The following is a 13,821-nucleotide window of genomic DNA, read 5'->3' as shown; positions in this document are numbered from 1 at the left end:
AGGAGAGAAACCCTATGAATGTAACCAATGTGGTAAAGCCTTTGCACATAGCAGTGTTCTCCAAGCTCATAAAAGAACACATACAGGTGATAAACCATATTAATGTAAACAACCTGGTAAAACTTTTTCACAAATCAATAGTCTTAATATACATAAAAGAACACTTATTTGAGCGAAGCCCTTTGAGTGTATCCAATGTGGTAAAGCTTTTTCACAAAGCAATGGTCACTGGTATCATAAAAGGACACATACATGAGAGCAATTTTTGAATGTGAGCAATGTGGTTTTAAACCTTTTTCACAAAGCAGCATTCCCCAAATATATAAAGGAACATATACTGGAAAAAACCCTATGAATATCATCAATGCTCTGAAGCTCTTGTATGTCCCAATCATCTTCATATATATAAAATAACATCTACTGGAGAGAAATCCTCTGAATGTAACTTATGTGGTAAAGCCTTTGCACAAAAGAGTCATCTCCTAATACATCAAAGGATACACACTGAAGAGAAACACTATGAATATAAGCAATATGGTAAACCCTTTATAAGTCACAGTACTATCCAAGTAAATAAAAGAAGACACAAGAGAATCCGTATGAATGTCATCTATGGGATAAAGCCTTTGTACATTGCAATCTTCTTCAAATACATAAAAGAAGACATGCAGGTGAGAACTTCTATGAATGTAAACAATGTGGTAAAGCCTTCAGATGTTAGTCATATTCAAAGGCACAAAAGAAACCATAATTTAGAGAAAATCTGTAAGTGTATTTAATATGATGAAGCCTTTGCACACTTCTATAGTCTTCATCACCATGAAACAATCCATACTGCATAGAAATTTATGAATACATTTAATACTGTGAAGCCTTTTCAAATTTCCCACGTTTTCATCAGCGTCAAAGAGAACCCCTATGAATGCATTCAATATGGGGAAGCCTTTTTACATTTTTACAGTCTTCATCATCATGAAAGTAATCGTAATGGAGAGAAAGTCTATGAGTGTAAACAATGTGGTAGAGCCTTTCTAGTATGGGGTCCTCTCAGATCCAACACCACTCAATCTCAGGTAATGCAAGTGACAGGAGTTTACAGTAATAAAGCTGCTGCTGGATCATGACGTACTCGGAACATAATGTGTGACTTGTAACACACATGTCCCCAAGTGAGCCAGAACCTTATAGAGCTGTCATCCTGCAGTCCAAAACGGTAACCAACAGTTGTTAATGTCTGAAAGAACTGCAGGAACAAAACCAGAGAAGAGGCTGAGCAAAAGGAGGTCCAGTGACATGCCCAAATTGAGATCCATCTCACTGGGTGGCCCCAAAGTCTGACACTATTACTGATGCTATAGTCTGCTTTCAAACAGAGAACTGTCATGACTGACTTCCAAGATGCCCAATAAGCAGGTGAATGAGTCAGATGTAGATATTTACATCCAATCAATGGACAGAAACTGATTACTCATGAAGTTGAATTAGGGAAAAGCTGGAAGAAGTTGAGGAGGGCGACTATATAGGAAGTCAAGGAGTCTTAACTTGCCTGTACCCCTGGGATCTCTCGGACACTGAGCCATCAACCAGGTAGCATAAACCACCTGATACACAGCAGAGGACTGCTGGGTCTGACTCAATCAGAGAAGATACAAGTGACCCTCCAGAAACTTGGGGCCCCAGGGAGTGGGGAGGACTGGCGGGGTTGTGGTTGTGCATAGAGACATCTTGGAGACTGGGGGAGGAGTAGGATGAGGAAGAATTGGAGGGTAGACAAGGAGAGGTATAAAATGTGAATTGTAAAAAAAATTGAATAATTAATGAAAAGAATAAGAAAAAAGAAAATTATAAAAATAAGGAGAGAACACCAGAAACTTCTGTGCCAAGTTACAACTACATTTCCCCACCAATCAGGATTTAGGAATAGGGGCTTATGTAGTTGATAGTGTCAACTGTTATAGAATATGTGTTTTCCAGTTTAAACAATCATATTGATTTCATCTTTGGTGGTAAAGAACAGGTGTTATCTTTTGAGGAGCACAAGATGAACAGCAGAAGGCATTGTTAGAGACAGTCTTTGTGTTTTCAAGAACAAAAGATGAGTAAAGGATGGTGGTACAGAGTGGGAAGTCCCTAACTCCCCCATGCCTGGAAGGATCAACATAAGTTTCACCAAGTGATTAAATGGAGGATGATAACAAAAAGGCAGTACTTAAGCAGTGGAGTTTTGTTTTATTTTCTGTTTATTCCTAATTGTTGTGTATTGGTTCTTATGCTACTTGTGTTAAATTGGTTCCTAAATTTCATGAGAGTCCTACATTTGAGACTCTGAGATTCCCTACTCCAAGCTGGTTCTAATTGGTAAATAAAATTGCCAGTAGCCAATGACTAGACAGCAAGACACAGGCAGGACTTTTGGATTCATGGGCTAGGAGAGTGGAGAGGATTACCATGGCAGTAAAGGAATTGGATGCAGGCTTGAGAACTGCAAAAGACAGTGTGCCAGCCATGAAAGAGGCAGGAAAGAGTGTCCCCAATGTTCCCTCCTCCAATTGAATCTGGTATAACAGAGATGGGATATAAATTTTAGTAAGTAATAATTCAGGAGTATCACAGGGGAGGCATTAGCAATGTGCAAGTTTGGGAGTGGCCTAAACAATCAGCTGATTTAGGCGTATTAAATAAAGCTACATGTGTTGGTCTGTCTTTTATTTGAGAATCCATAGCATTTGCAAGACATCCTATAGTAGAGCAGAATAACCAACTAACTCTACAGAATGTGTCTTTCCTTTAGGATTGAACTCAGTATTAAAAATTATTTGGAGAGTCTCAAATGGAAAACACATGCCATAAATTGAGATTAGGAGTTAATAAAAATTGTATTCTTAGCAGAGTTGCTGGTTTTGCTGTAGCCACGTGGTTCCTCACCAAGCTATGCAGGTTCCCAACTAGAACAAAAGGTGAGTTGAACTGGCATGCATAATTCTGCGGTTCATGGCATGAGCTGCGACACAGCAAAAATCTCCAAAACTGACCCAGATAACCTGAGTAGTAAGCATTTATTATGAGCCCTCTTTAATGGTTTCTGGCTCTCTCTGAGAGTTTCAGCTCTGAGGTGCTGTCTGAATAAACAGGCATCTCAGAAAGCAGAGACAAAGGTAGATGGTAGAGGCTGCCTGTCAGCTATAATCAGATAAAGGAGAGCTAGATGAGATTTGTTAAAATGTTTTTCTAGACAAAAGAGATATAGAGGTAATTGTTTAAGTGTTTGTGAGTCTACATGAAATAAAGTAATCCAGGCCTATGATCTCAAATGTAGGAAACAAAGGTATGAAGATAGAAGTACCCTATCTCAACAAATAATAATAGAGGTATTAATCTCTACATAATGGAGAATGAATGGGGAAAAATGCTTTAAAAGAGCAATTGAAAAGTCAATGCCAGAGAAGGCGTTTGGGTTCTTTGACTGTGGGCAACACAGCAATGCTGGTATTGTTTGGCCAGATATGGCAAATTAAGACCCTGGAAATAGGCTCATGTACTGTAAGTAGAGGAGAATTTAATTGAAGTTAAATACATAGGAAAAGATGCTTGTTCAAGTTATACAAAGTGAAAGGATATATATCCATAGAGATATTAATCTCCATAGAAGGAGAATTTACATATGCATAGATAATTAAGTTTGGTGGTTATGATATTAAAATCCTCTAAGATAAAGATTAAAATCGGGAAAGCTTAAGAGTAAGGAGGCTGCTAATTGAATTGATCTATACCATTGATGATTTTGTGTTACTGGAACAAGGACATACTATTTTGGGAGAGAGGCTCTATATTTGTGCTAGTAGGAAAGAAGAAAAGGCTTTGGATCCCTTCTAGAGTGATATGGATCATGTATGACAGGGGAAGTCCCCCTGAAAATGTTGGCTAAAGGAAAAGAAAAGTTTCATAAAATCAATCAAGCAGGAAAAATGATTTGCTGATTCCTCCATATGGGAACAGACATATGACTACCCTCGACATAAAAAGTCTCTAGCCAAAATTTCAGATAAACGTAGAATATACATATTGTTGTTTATGGAACACTTAAGATTCAACATGTCATTATTCCTATGGCATGAATGAAGATTTATTATAATTCCTTATTGATCAAATTAACTTAAAAGGATACTTTTCTTGCACCTTCTCCAACCAGAAGCAAAAATGCATCCTTACCAGAATTGTGTAACTTACACAACCCATAGGAAAATCTTAATAGTGCTGAAATCATTGTTGCAAGATTCATATATTGCTGAATGTCTCCCTCTGACAAGATTCATTGGTGGAGATACTGAGATTACCTGTTGTTGCAGCTACCTACCTCCTGATGCTGGAAGAAACTGGTGAAATATTTTGGATTGGTTCTAATGCTACTTGTTTTTAAATCAGTTTGCAAATTGTCCAAGAACCATGCATTTGTGATGATGTGCTTTCCTGTCCTCAGCTGGTTCTAATTGGTAGACTTGCACAGCCACTGTCAGGTAGCAGAGGAAATTATCCAATTACTAATACACCCAATATTGGCCTATCAGTCATTTTTCAATAAATAAAAAAATAACCACATTGGAGAGAAACTCAACCAATGGAATTAATGTGACAAGGCCTCTTTACAACATAGTTATCCACAAATACACAACATACGGGACAGGAATCCTCTGAATAAGCAACTGGTAAATCATTTGCATGTAGCCATATTTTCAAATACCATGAGAAAGGCCATACTGCAGAAGAACCCTTATTTGAAGTCAGTGTGGGAACATTTTTCACTTTAAGGTTCCTTTATACTAGAGTAATATGCTCAGTTTATAATCAATCTTAAATTCTTTCCACATCACAGTAGTCTTTGAAGAAGTAAGGCACCACACTGAAGGGCATCTGTAACTATAAAGGATCTGGTAAGAACTATAGCCAACACACAAGATTATTTTTCAGGGAAAAAAAAAAAAGACATGTCTACAGTCTATTGAAGCTATGTGATGTTCCTCAATATTTTGTTTCAAATTGTAATCTTGTTTCTTCTCAATTGCATTAATTTCGTAAGCACGTGTCACACTTTCTTGCTCTGTATTAATGTGTTTTCTGTTGCTGTGGTAAAACCCAATGTCTAAAGCAACTTATAAAAGAATTTAATTTGGCATATGGCTTTAGTGGGGTATCAGATCACATGTACTATGTCAACACAAGTTCTACAAATTCCCTTCAGATGTGATTTGTTATGTAGCAAGACTGGGATGTAAGTCATTACTCAAGGACACACTTTATCTCTTGATTCTCATGTGTCAGCCTATTGAATACAAATTATAGCATAGTAGATGCACCTCAATGTTTTCTGTTTTGTCAACATATCTTAACAATGTTAATGTTAAAATGCCTAATAGAAGAAGATATAACACTCATAAAATTCATCAATATGCACATATGTATTGATGTTCCATGCTACTTTATTGTCCCATAATAACCTGGCTAGCTCAGTCAGTCAACAGGTTCTCTAGCGCAGGACTAAGGATTAAAAAGTAAAGAGACAATTAGACAACATTGTAGCATGACCTCAGCCAGTTCTGAGGCTGAAGGCAGCTTTATTTTTTCCCAGTTTCCTATTATAACATTTTAATTACATGCAAGTATTTAGAACAGTTCTAGATTGAGGAACTAGCAATACAATAAATGCAAATAGTCAAGGAACAAGCAAGGCAATAAGCAAAGTCCTGTGATCACTGTTTCTAAGGGCTTATCAGGATGACCCAAATACCTGAGCCTACTTCCCTGTCCTATCCCAAAGTCATATTCATGCCTGAAGCCTACATCTTTGTTCTAGCCTAGATTTAGATTCCTGACTGAAGTTACTTTCCTGTTTTAGCTTAAAATCAGATTTCTTTCTGAACTTGCTTTCTTGTCATGGCCCAATGTCAGATTCCTGCCTAAAGCCCAGTGTCTTATCCTTTGCCAGTGTCAGATTCCTGCCAAGTGTCCACAAAGCTCTCCACACCATTAGTTACCATTTGGTACTTCATCTTGAAGTATACCATCTAAGGGGATTATCTAGAGATGCTCGATTATGTAACAAAAATGACATGTATTTTTAATAAGCATTTCTGATGTGTCTCTGTGTTTGTGTGACTGTATGTAATGTTATGGATTTTTAAGCAGCTGTCTTCACAGAGGAATAATAGGAGAAGTTAATAACTAAGCAGGTGAGCTTCCTGAGATGTCTGCTTCGAATTATAATATAATCTGAGACAGATTAATTCTCACAGCCAAGGCCCAGGAGAATTCATTTTAGGAAAGATTCCTGCTATCAATATGATTCTCCTGTTATTATTAAACATATATAGCAATGACTAGCTATTAGCCCACCCCTTTTGAGCACATCTCTACAGATTTACAAAGATGTACTATCTTATAGTAATGCTGTACAAACAAATATTTGACATTTTAAATCTTTTTTTTTTAATTTTTTTATTTAATTTTTTTTTGAACATGAAATGCTTTTTTATAGCATGTTTTACAAGGGGAGGGGGTAAGAGGGGCCAGGTGGTGGAAAAGTACAGAATCTTCTTGGCCTGTGCCTTGAAACATGTCATGGTCTATATGGTACACTGCCTTGAATTATGATCTACCTGCTGTTCTTTAGAAGATATGGTACACTGCTTGAGTTATGGTCTCCCTGCTATTCTTAAGAAGATATGGTACTCTGCTTTGAGTCTATCCGCAGTTGCTAAGCAGGATCTTGCAGTTGCCAAGCTTCAGAGGACATTGTGCAGGTGGGGAAAGGTAGGGGGTGAGGGTAAGGGTGAGGGTCCTGGCTTCTGGCATCTCCCCCTTTTCTGTTTAGTTAGAGAAGGCGTCTTATGATCAATCCCAACTATGTGAATTTTGAATTTGGATGCCTAATTATGGGGGGTCTTAGACAAGTTCACAACCCCAAAACACTGATGTGAGATGAGTCACATCGATGGTCGAAGGCTTTAGGCTGTCGACGATGGGCAATGTCAAGGGACTCCGATGTGGGTGAAAGGAGGGTGAGAGCCCTGTCTTAGGCCATGTAGGCTGCACCCACTCCCAGCACCACGCACTCCTTTTCGGCTGCATTGGGTGGGCCCCTGGGAAGTGGACCTACAATAATCCCGTCATTGGGCTAACTCACAGCCATCCTAGTCCCTTGTAAATCTTCAAGTTACCAACCATTTGTCAGTTTGGGGTGTAATATTGTCATAAAGGAATGCTCCCCAATGTTAGCGGACATATCAAGGGTGGCCTTGGTTTAGGAAAAAGCCAATTTTTGTTGTGGTGATCAAGAGGCCAAGCTCTCTAGCGAGAGAAACGAGGGCAAAGCCAGGCATACCAGGAACCCTTCTGGAGGGCGTGGAAGTCTAGGGGTCGACCATAGGGGGAGGCAGGGGAGCTGGCAGCTGTGTCAGTCTCCTGCGGAGTCACTTCTGGATCCTCTTCAATTTTCAGCTGATGGTAATGAACTTCAACCGTCTTCTTGATGGCAGCATCAACCTGGTTCCGTGGACGACAGGTCGCGGGCGACGATCTCTGTCTCGCTCAATCTTGATGTCCTGCGCACATCCTCTCAATGAGGGTCCGTCCGGAGGGGTCCGTGCCTCGAGCCCCACATCTGGGTGCCACTTGGCCCGACCAGCGGGTCCTAGTTATTTGTGGGGGTGAGGAGGACTGCAACCTGCTGTTCTTCAGAAGATATGGTACACTGCTTGAGTTATGGTCTCCCTGCTATTCTTCAGATGATATGGTACACTGCTTTGAGTCTATCTGCAGTTGCCAAGCAGGGTCTTGCAGTTGCCAAGCTTCAGGGGACCTTGTGCAGGTGGGAAAAGGTAGGGGGTGAGGGTAAGGGCGAGAATCCTGGCTTCTGGCCCATCTGGATTAGAACTTCTGACAGCAGGCATCACGGGTGATTCATTTTTACCTGGAAAGAAAAAAGAAGGGGATTCTCAGGGAGATTTCTCTTCCCTGGATGTAAATTGTTATTCATCGTATTTATGGTTGTGCCTGGCTTTGTGAGGGTATCTATTTTTTCCATTAATATTTGTGGTAGCCGGTTAGCTGTGCCTTCTGTGGTATTGGACAGGCATATCAGTCCTCGGCTCCATAAGGGAACTGGGTCTGGGGCATTCCCTTTACGGGTATGAGGGTCCTTCCCCATATCTGTGGCAAAATTTTTTTGGTCTTGGTGGTGCCCAAGGTCACCAACATGGTCAGCAAGAGATTTGCCATGAGCTTTCAGCTTTAGAGAGAGAAAAGTGAACAAGGCATGATGGAGAGTATTTCAGGGGGACTCCTTCTGAGGGGGTACCGTTCCCCCTCTTTTGTTTTTAAAGCCAATTTTTTAGAGTTCTTGTAAAATCAGGGCAGAAGCGCCAACAGTTGCTCCTTCCACACTCAGAGAGTCATGAAGACCTTATTTAAGGATATATAAATCTATATTAATCTTTTGTCAAAGGACTTTTATAGCACCACTGATAATTAATCAGACTATGTGATATATCGATTAGAAATAGCTTTTTCTACTTTTTGTGAGATTACCTCTCTTTTGTCAATTAACTGTTGAGGAAGTTAGGGTTTACCTCTGTCTTGAGAATATTGAACAGAGATTTAAATTCTTTTGTGGAGAGCTTAAAATAGGATCTTAGCCAATTTGCAACTCCTAGAAACTTTTGAAATTAATTTAAAATAAGTAAACTCCCTTTTTTAAAAAATCCTTTATCTGTGTGGGTTTTTTATTGGATATTACACGTATTTACCTTTCAATGTTGTCTCCTTTTTCATTCTCCCCCAAAATCCCTTATCCCATACCCCCTCCTCCTAATTTTTGTGATGGTGTGCTCCAAACACCCTCCCAGTCCCATCTCCCTGCTCTCGAATTCCCACACAGTAGGGGATCCAAACTTTCGGGGACCTTGGCCCTCCACTTTCACTGAAGTCTAACAAGGTCACCCTCAATTCCCTATACAGGTGCGTGAGTCCCTCCCTTTGTGCTCTCTGGCTGGCGGTTTAGACTTTGGGAGTTCTGGTTGAAACTTTTGATACTCCTTCTAGAAAGGACCAACGCATTCATACTTTGGTCTTCCTTCTTCTATGTGAGTTTTATGTGGTCTATATGTAGATTCTTAGAAATTGTGAGCTTTTGGGCTAATATCCACTTATCAGTGAGTGCATACCATGTATGTTCTTTTGAGATTGGGTCATCTCACTCAAGATGATATTTTCCCGCTCCATCCATTTGCCTAGGAATTTTCTGAACTGATTGTTTTTAATAGCTGAGTAGTACTCCATTGTATAAATGTACCACATTTTCTGCATCCATTCTTCTGTCGAAGGGCATCTGGGTTCTTCCCAACTTCTGGCTATTATAAACAAGGCTGCTATGAACATGGTGGAGCATGTGTCCCTGTTGTATGTTGAAACTTCTTTTGGGTATATGCCCAGGAGTGGTATAGCTGGGTCCCCAGGTAACACTATGTTCAATTTTCTGAGATACCGCCAGACTGCCTTCCATAGTGGTTGTACCAGTTTACAATCCCACCAACAGTGGAGGAGTGTTCCTCTTTCTCCACATCCTCACCAACATGTGCTGTCACCTGTGTTTTTGATCTTAGCCATTCTGACTGATGTGATGTGGAATCTCAGTGTTGTTTTCATTTGCATTTCCCTGATGACTAGGGATGCTGAACACTTCTTTAGGTGCTTCTCAACCATTCGAGCTTCCTCAGTTCAGAATTCTTTGTTTATCTCTGTGCTCCATTTTTTAATAGGGTTCTTTGATTGTCTAGAGTCTAATTTCTTCAGTTCTTTGTATACCTTGGATATTAGCCCTTTATCAGATGTAGGGTTGATGAAGATCTTTTCCCAATCTGTTGGTTGCTGCTCTGTCCTATTGACTGTGTCCTTTGCTTTACAGAAGCTTTGCAGCTTTATGAGGTCCCATTTGTCAATTTTTGGTCTTAGAGCACAGGCCATTGGTGTTCTGTTCAGGAACTTTTTCCCTGTGCCTATGTGTTCCAGGCTTTTTCCCAGTTTCTCTTCTATTAGTTTGAGTGTGGCTGGTTTTAGGTGGAGGTCCTTAATCCACTTGGAATTGAGGTTTGTACAAGGAGATAAGTATGGATCGATTTGCTTTTTTCTACATGCTGACCACCAGTTGGACCAGCACCATTTGTTGAAAATGCTATCTTTTTTCCATTCGATGGTTTTAGCCCCTTTGTCAAAGATCAAGTGGCCATAGGTATGGGGGTTCATTTCTGGGTCTTCTATTCTATTCCACTGATCCTCCTGCCTGTCTCTGTTCCAATACCATGCAGTTTTTATCACTATTGCTTTGTAGTACAGCTTGAAGTCGGGGATGGTGATACTTCCAGAAGTTCTTTTATTGCTGAGAGTAGTTTTCGCAATCCTGGGTTTTTTGTTATTCCAAATAAATTTTAAGATTGCTCTTTCTATCTCTGAGAAGAATTGAGTGGGAATTTTGATGGGGATTGCATTAAAACTGTAGATGGCTTTTGGCAAAATAGCCATTTTTACTATATTAATCCTTCCAATCCGCCGGGCGGTGGTGGCGCACGCCTTTAATCCCAGCACTCGGGAGGCAGAGGCAGGCGGATTTCTGAGTTCGAGGCCAGCCTGGTCTACAGAGTGAGTTCCAGGACAGCCCGGGCTATACAGAGAAACCCTGTCTCGAAAAACCTGGCAAAATAGCCATTTTTACAATATTAATCCTTCCAATCCATGAGCATGGGAGATCTTTCCATCTTCTGAGATCTGCTTCGATTTCTTTCTTCAGGGGAATGAAGTTCTTGTCATACAGGTCTTTTACTTGCTTGGTTAGGTTCACACCAAGGTATTTTATATTATCTGTGACTATTTTGAGGGGTGTCATTTCCATAATTTCTTTCTCAGCCAGTTTATCTTTTGAGTAGAGGAAGGCTACTGATTTGCTTGAGTTAATTTTATATCCAGCCACTTTGCTAAAGTTGTTTATCAGGTTTAGGAGTTCTCTGGTGGAAGTTTTTGGGTCACTTAAGTATACTATCATATCATCTGCAAATAGTGAGATTTTGACATCTTCCTTTCCAATTTGTATCCCTTTGACCTCCTTGTGTTGCCTAATTGCTCTGGCTAGGATTTCCAATACTATATTAAATAAGTAGGGGGAGAGTGGGCAGCCTTGCCTAGTCCGTGATCTTAGTGGGATTGCTTCAAGTTTCTCTCCATTTAGTTTGATGCTGGCTACTGGTTTGCTGTATATTGCTTTTACTATGTTTAGGTATGGACCTTGAATTCCTGACCTTTCCAAGACTTTTATCATGAAGGGGTGTTGAATTTTGTCAAATGCTTTCTCAGCATCTAGTGAGATGATCATGTGGTTTTTTTCTTTGAGTTTGTTTATATAATGGATTACATTGATGGATTTCCGAATATTGAACCAACCCTGCATTCCTGGGATGAAGCCAACTTGATCGTGATGGATAATTGTTTTGATGTGTTCTTGGATTCGGTTTGCTAGAATTTTATTGAGTAATTTTGCATCAATGTTCATAAGGGAGATTGGCCTGAAGTTCTCTTTGTTTGTTGGGTCTTTGTGTGGTTTAGGTATGAGTGTAATTGTGGCTTCAAAGAATGAGTTGGGTAGTGTACCTTCTGTTTCTATTTTGTGGAATAGTTTGAAAAGAATTGGAATTAGGTCTTCCTTGAAGGTCTGATAGAATTCTGCACTAAAACCGTCTGGTCCCAGGCTTTTCTTTGTAGGGAGACTTTTAATGACTGCTTCTATTTCTTTTGGGGTTATGGGACTGTTTAGATGGTTTATCTGGTCCTGATTTAACATTGGTAACTGGTATTTGTCGAGAAAATTGTCCATTTCATCCAAATTTTCCAATTTTGTTGAATATAGGCTTTTGTAGTAGGATCTGATGATTTTTTTAATTTCCTCAGTTTCTGTTGTTATGTCACCCTTTTCAGTTCTGATTTTATTAATTTGGATACTGTCTCTCTGCCCTCTGATTAGTCTAGCTAAGGGTTTATCTATCTTGTTGATTTTCTCAAAGAACCAGCTCCTGGTTTTATTGATTCTTTGGATAGTTCTTTTTGTTTCTATTTGGTTGATTTCAGCCCTGAGTTTGATTATTTCTTGCCGTCTACTCCTCTTGGGTGTATTAGCTTCTTTTTGTTCTAGGTCTTTCAGGTGCTCTGTCAAGCTGTTAGTGTATGCTCCCTCCAGTTTCTTTTTGTAGGCACTTAGAGCTATGAATTTTCCTCTTAGCACTGCTTTCATTGTATCCCATAGATTGTGGTATGATGTGTCATCATTTTCATTAAATTCTAAAAAGTTTTTAATTTCTTTCTTTATTTCTTCCCTTACCTGGTTATCAAGGAGTAGGGTGTTGTTTAGTTTCCATGTGAATGTGGGCTTTCCATTCTCTTTGTCATTTTTGAAGACCAGCCTTAGACCATGGTGATCTGATAGGATGCAGGGAATTATTTCAATTTTCTTATATCTGTTGAGGCCTGTCTTGTGCCCAATCATATGGTCTATTTTGGAGAAGGTACCATGAGGTACTGAGAAAAAGGTATATTCTTTTGCTTTAGGGTGAAATGTTCTATGGATATCTGTTAAGTCCATTTGGTTCATAACTTCTGTTAGTTTTACTGTATCTCTATTTAGTTTCTGTTTCCATGATTTATCCATTGCTGAGAGTGGGGTGTTGAAGTCTCCCACTATTATTATGTGAGGTGCAATGTGTGTTTTGAGCTTTAGTAAGGTTTCTTTTATGAAAGTCGATGGTCCTGTATTTGGCGCATAGATATTCAGAATTGAGAGTTCATATTGGTTGACTTTTCCTTTGACAAGTATGAAATGCCCTTCCTTATCCTTTTTGATAGTTTTAAGTTGAAAGTCGATTTTATTCGATATTAGAATGGCTACTCCCGCTTGTTTCTTAGGTCCATTTGCTTGAAAAATTGTTTTCCAACCTTTTACTCTAAGGTAGTGTCTGTCTTTGTCACTGAGGTGGGTTTCCTGTAAGCAGCAAAAAGCTGGGTCCTGTTTGCGTATCCAGTCCGTTAGCCTATGCCTTTTTATTGGGGAATTGAGTCCATTGATGTTAAGAGATATTAAGGAGGGTGTTGTAGCTTCCTGTCATTTTTGCTAGTAGTGGAGACATCGTTTGTGTGGTTATCTTCTTTTGGGTTTGATGGAAAAGGATTATTTTCTTGCTCTTTCTAGGGTATGATTGCCCTCCTTGTATTGGAGCTTTCCTGCTATTATCCTTTGTAAAGCTGGATTTGTGGGAAGATACTGTGTAAATTCAGTTTTGTCATGGAATATCTTAGTTTCTCCATCTATGGTAATTGAGAGTTTTGCTGGGTAAAGTAGTTTGGGCTGGCATTTATGTTCTCTTAGGGTTTGTATGATGTTTGTCCAGGATCTTCTGGCTTTTATAGTATCTGGTGAGAAGTCAGGTGTAATTCTGATAGGTTTGCCTTCATATGTTATTTGGCCTTTTTCCCTTACTGCTTTTAAAATTCTTTCTTTGTTTTGTGCATTTTGTGTCTTGATTATTATGTGACGGGAGGTATTTCTTTTTTGATCTAGTCTGTTTGGCGTTCTGTAGGCTTCTTGTGTGATTATGGGCATCTCATTCCTTAGGTTAGGGAAGTTTTCCTCAATAATTTTGTTGAAGATATTTACTGGCCCTTTAAGTTGGGAATCTTCACTCTCGTCTATACCTATTATCCTTAGGTTTGGTCTTCTCATTTCGTCCTGGATTT

The 13,821-nt window shown here is 39.4% G+C and overlaps 1 pseudogene; it reads left to right on the top strand.

Annotated features, from left to right (window-relative positions):
* The window catches only part of LOC114626628, an 8,155-nt pseudogene extending 7,545 nt beyond the window's left edge, over positions 1–610 (top strand).
* Positions 611–13,821: the final 13,211 nt, after the last annotated feature.

Source organism: Grammomys surdaster, unplaced genomic scaffold, assembly GCF_004785775.1.
Source record: "Grammomys surdaster isolate TR1022 unplaced genomic scaffold, NIH_TR_1.0 238, whole genome shotgun sequence".
Classification (NCBI taxonomy): domain Eukaryota; kingdom Metazoa; phylum Chordata; class Mammalia; order Rodentia; family Muridae; genus Grammomys; species Grammomys surdaster.
Note: the sequence above shows the minus strand (reverse complement) of the source record. Positions and strands in the feature narration are given on the sequence as shown.